Genomic DNA, 5,324 nt, shown 5'->3' with positions numbered 1-5,324 from the left:
CTATCTTCCAATGGGCCATAGAATTAACCCCTTTAAAAGGGATTGTCCGACAACCCCTCAAGAAAGAGTGAGTATGGATAGAATTCCATATGCTTCGGTGGTGGGATCTATAATGTATGCCATGATATGTACTAAACCAGATGTGGCATACTCACTAGGAGTAGTAAGCAGATACCAGTCTGATCCAGGTAGCAACCACTGGAAGGTTGTGAAAATCATTCTTAAGTATTTGAGAAATACTAAAGACCAGTGGCTTGTGTATGATGATTCTGACTTAAAACTTGAGGGATATACCGATTTAAGTTTTCAATCAGATCGAGATGATAGCAAGAGCGTGTCGGGTTATATCTTTACTCTTAAGGGTGGTGCTATCTACTGGAAGAGTTTCAAGCAGCACACAGTGGTAGATTCTATAGAAAATTGATGCAAAAGAAAATATGACTGACCCATTTACCAAAATTCTCGGCATCAAAGAGTTCAACGAACACAAGTCGAAGATGGGTATTAGATACTGTGCTAATTGGCTTTAGGCTAAGTGAGAGTTGTTGGAAATTGTATCCTAAATGTCAATCGTCAGCATATTGATGATTGAATTTTGTAAATGAATTGATAAATTAATTAAGTGTTATTTGGCATTATCCATCATTTTATCTTCAAATGAACTCTTATATGATGAAGTCCTTAGGATTTATGTTATGATAAAGAAGGATTTATCTTTGAGTCTTTAAACTTGTTCGCGACCTAATGATATGTTGTTACTAGGACGACAACATTATCGAGATTAGGTTGTTGTGTGACATATACGTTAGTTGTCCTCTTAACCAAGGAGTGTGGAGATACTGGTATGCCACACAGGTGAAGTGTAGAAGTACATTTCACTGAACATGACTAATTCCGGAATGCTCTACTATCGAGAGATGTTCCGAATAGATATGGGTATAAGTTTGGCCCTTTGACCTGAGACCGCAACCTGTGACTAGAAAGCAACTCACTGTACTTTGGTACCGGACTACCTTAATTTTTAATTCAGTGACGAAAGGTCACTGGGTGTAGTCAAGTACTTGCGTAGTCAGTTGTGAGTCAAGATGGAATTGACCCCTCCTAGAAACAGGAGATAATGTCCTGTGATTAATTTAGCAAAATCTTGGCCAGGGTAATCCTTGTGACGAGTCACGAGATATCTAAAGTTAATCACATAATGGATGTACTAATTATAGGGTTGACAGTGAGCTCTATGTCATCCTGGCATTAGGAGTCAAAGGGATTGAATTATACAGTAACCATAGTCTAGGGTTGCAGAATATTTGGTTCGCATATATTCGGCCTATTCGGACGTCGGGTACCATTGCTAGATGGTCACATCGATTAGTATAGGAAGATGTTCCTATACTACCGGCTTAGGTTCGAACTTATGAGGTCACATGCATAGAATTTTCTAGGTTGATCAAATGGCTGATTGATGATTAAGAATCATTCAGGAATAATTTGGTCAATTCGATTGACAAATTATCCTAAGCAAAAGTTGCATTAAAATAATTATTGAATTATTGGAGGATTAATTAGCAATTAGATTGCTAATAAACTCAATTTGATTGAGTAATTGGGCTTAGGTTGAGCCAAATTGAATAGGATTCAATTTGGGCTGCATCAGGGTTTGACCAATTAGATTGGGTTCAACCCAAGTAGATTGAGCTTGACCCAATTGATAGGACTTGACCCAATTGGATTGGGCTTGATCCAAATCAATTAGAAGACCTTATTTAATGAGGATTATGAGTTCAAATAATCAGAATTGGATAAGGAGAAGAATCCCTAAATTTTAGGAACCCATCCTTATCTTCTTGGAGAAGAATGACACCTTAATTTATCCCCAATATTTTCTATGCCTATCCTCTTTATTTTTGGCCAAAAATTGGTGTGAGAAGAGAGGAGGCGTGGGGCTATATTTTCTATAAAAATGGCACCTTAAATCTTTCTAGAAAGATTTAGATGAATTTCCTAATTTGTAGGGATTGCATGGTGCATGAAATAGGGTGGTCTGCGGCTCCTCATAGAGTTATCTCCAGAATCCATTCGATGGATATTCGGAGATTAATCGGAATAGAATGTTTACCTTTCAAATCTGATAGTTAATCATGCATGAAAGTTTTAGCATAATTGTTTAAACGATTCCGGCATAATCCTATGTGTTCTTAAGGTGCTGATTTTTAGATTTGATCTTGTAAGCATGGATGAATTACATTGTTTGATTCGATTTTTTCGCTGCATTTTTGAAACTTAAAAAGAACTACGTATGGCTTGATCCCCCTTATGAAGGGGTACGTAGGCAACTCGATCAGGTTCAGCCATGGTTTTCAAAAAAAAAAAATTAAGCATGCTTAACACCGAAGAACATAGGATTCACTTTCAATGACTTTGCAGATGCCCCCCCACTCAGATCAGGGGGCTACTTGTAGATTCCTGCGGAGGGGGGTGCTCTTCCTCGGCTCCCCGTTGACGCCACAAGGCATCCCGAGCCGAGCTCAAGGGATGACTTTGTAGATGCCCCCTACTCAAATCAGGGGCCTGCTTGTAGATTCCTGCAGAGGGGGTGCTCTTCCTCGGCTTCCTGTTGACGCTGCAGGGCATCCCGAGCCGAGCTCAAGAGATGACTTTGTAGACGCCCCCCACTTTGATTAGGGGTCCGCTTGTAGATTCCTGCAGAGGGGGGTGTTCTTCCTCGGCACCCTGTTGACGCCGCAGGGCATCCCGAGCCGAGCTCAAGGGATGACTTTGTAGATGCCCCCCACTCAGATCAGGAGCCCGCTTGTAGATTCCTGCGGAGGGGGGTGCTCTTCCTCGGCTCCTTGTTGACGTTGCAGGGCATCCCAAGCCGAGCTCAAGAGATGACTTTGTAGATGCCCCCCACTCAGATCAGGGGCCTGCTTGTAGATTCATGCGGAGGGGGATGCTCTTCCTCGGCTCCCCGTTGACGCCGCAGGGCATCCCGAGCGGAGCTCAAGGGATGACTTTGTAGATGCCCCCTACTCAGATCAAGTTCCCACTTGTAGATTCCTATGGAGGGGGGTGCTCTTCCTCGGCTCCCCGTTGACGTCGTAAGGCATCCCGAGCCGAGCTCAAGGGATGATTTTGTAGACGCCCCCCACTCAAATCAGGGGCCCGCTTGAAGATTTCTACGGAGGGGGTGCTCTTCCTCGGCTCCCCGTTGATGCCGCAAGGCATCCCGAGCCGAGCTCAAGGGATGACTTTGTAGACGCCCCCCACTCAGATCAGGGGCCCGCTTGTAGATTAATGCAGAGGGGGGTGCTTTTCTTTGGCTCCCCGTTGATGCCGCAGGACATCCCGAGCCGAGCTCAAGGGATGAATTTGTAGACGCCCCCCACTCAGATCAGGGGCCCACTTGTAGATTCCTACGAAGGGGGGTGCTCTTCCTCGGCTTTCCGTTGACGCCGCAGGGCATCCCGAGCCAAGCTCAAGGGATGACTTTGTAGACGCCCTCCACTCAGATCAGGGGCCTGCATATAGATTCATGCGGAGGGGGTACTCTTCCTCGGCTTTCCATTGATGCCGCAGGGCATCTCGAGCCGAGCACAAGGGATGACTTTGTAGACGCTCCCCACTCAAATCAGGGGCTTGCTTGTAGATTCTTGCGGAGGGGGGTGCTCTTCCTCAGCTCCCCGTTGACGCCGCAGGGCATGCCGAGCCGAGCTCAAGGGACGACTTTGTAAACGTCCCCCACTTAGATCAGGGGTTGATGAGAGCACAAAAGTACGATCTACACATCACTTAAATTAGTATTATTGCTAACAAATAATGATAAAAGTGTTGCATTAATATTATATTTTTGTGGGGTGCAGGTGATCGTAAATCGAAGCTAAAATGCGCATTGGGTCCAAAAAGATGCATCACCGTAGGTGACCAGCCACCTGCATGGTTCAACCCCAGTTGCACACTAGAAGGAGGCTAAGACCAGCCATCCAGTTCATTGCAACCAAGTCCCAGCAGCCTGTGCATCTCATCCCGATGGAGCCCGCATGTAGCCCATCCGCCTGCGTGGAAGAATCATGAAGCATCCTCCGCGTCTGCTTCTCCCAAGCGTCCCAGCGTGCAACCTCCCAACATCCCGAATCTCAGCTTCCTTCTGCGTATTCCTCGCATTCCTTGCATCTCAGTCCCCAGCAAAGTTCCCGCATTCAAGGCCAAGCTACCAGAGCTTCCCAAGTTCCAGCCACATAATCAGCAATCACCTGAGTCCCAGCAAAGTCCCGATCTTCCCTTCCGCATCCCATGCTTCAAGATCCACGCTCAGATCACCCAGGTGATCACAATCTTCCGGAATCTCAGGTCCTCAGCCTCCGCGTGCAAACTCCAGCCGTCCACGTTCCAGCTTTCAGCGTCGAATCCTTGCCGCGTCTGTGAGCCAGCCGTCCGTGATGGTTTCGTGCCTCTTCCGTGTCCCAGATCCTCACATCCACCCGAGTTCCCAGCTTCCGTGATCGCGATCCATCCGCGCTTCCCAGCATCTCCGCATCCCTCCGCAAACGATCCACGTCTCCACGCGTCCGATCTTCAGCGCGATCCATCCGCCCCTTCCACATCTAAGCCGTCCACGCCTATTCCCCTGCGAGCTTTAGGCTCTTGCAGGGTATAGAAGGGGGCTCCCTCGGGTGGAAAGGGGTAGGTCTAATTCGGCCATTCGAAAAACAGAGGAGGCCTCCAACCATTTGGGAAAAAAAAAAAAGAGAGAAAGGGAAACAGGGGATGCCCTGTTTCCGAAAAGAAAAAGAATAAAAGAATAAAATATAGGGAGGTTAATATTTTTAATGGAGGGCTGATTTCTTAGGTGAAGGGTGATGGAGGAACCTTCGATGTCTTATTTTCTTTCAAGTAAATTATGAACGATTGACCTCTTTGATTTACATCTATTAATATATTTTTGATTCTTGCATATTTATCTATTAAATAGATCTTTTATGGTTTATATTTATTGATGCATGGATTGTTTCGATGTTTGATTTGTCGTAGACGTAATCGGCACGATAAATACTTAGATCTTGAATTCATGTTTTCATATTATATACTCCATAATTAGAAATATTCTATCTGATTGATCCTTAATCAAGAATTGCAGAATTTAATTGTTGAAAATAATATCATCAAGGGGGATTCCAGATTCCTAAACATTTCTATTTCATTGAACTTTGTTTATTGATCTATTATTCTCTACTTTTAATTTCTGAAAATCAACTAAAAATTACATCTAAAAATTACGCTAATAATCCATAGATCGTTTTCTGAGGAATCGACTTCGGACTTCCGAGTTA

The sequence above is a fragment of the Phoenix dactylifera genome, unplaced genomic scaffold, assembly GCF_009389715.1.
Source record: "Phoenix dactylifera cultivar Barhee BC4 unplaced genomic scaffold, palm_55x_up_171113_PBpolish2nd_filt_p 000324F, whole genome shotgun sequence".
Classification (NCBI taxonomy): Eukaryota; Viridiplantae; Streptophyta; class Magnoliopsida; order Arecales; family Arecaceae; genus Phoenix; species Phoenix dactylifera.
This window is presented reverse-complemented; position numbering follows the sequence as displayed.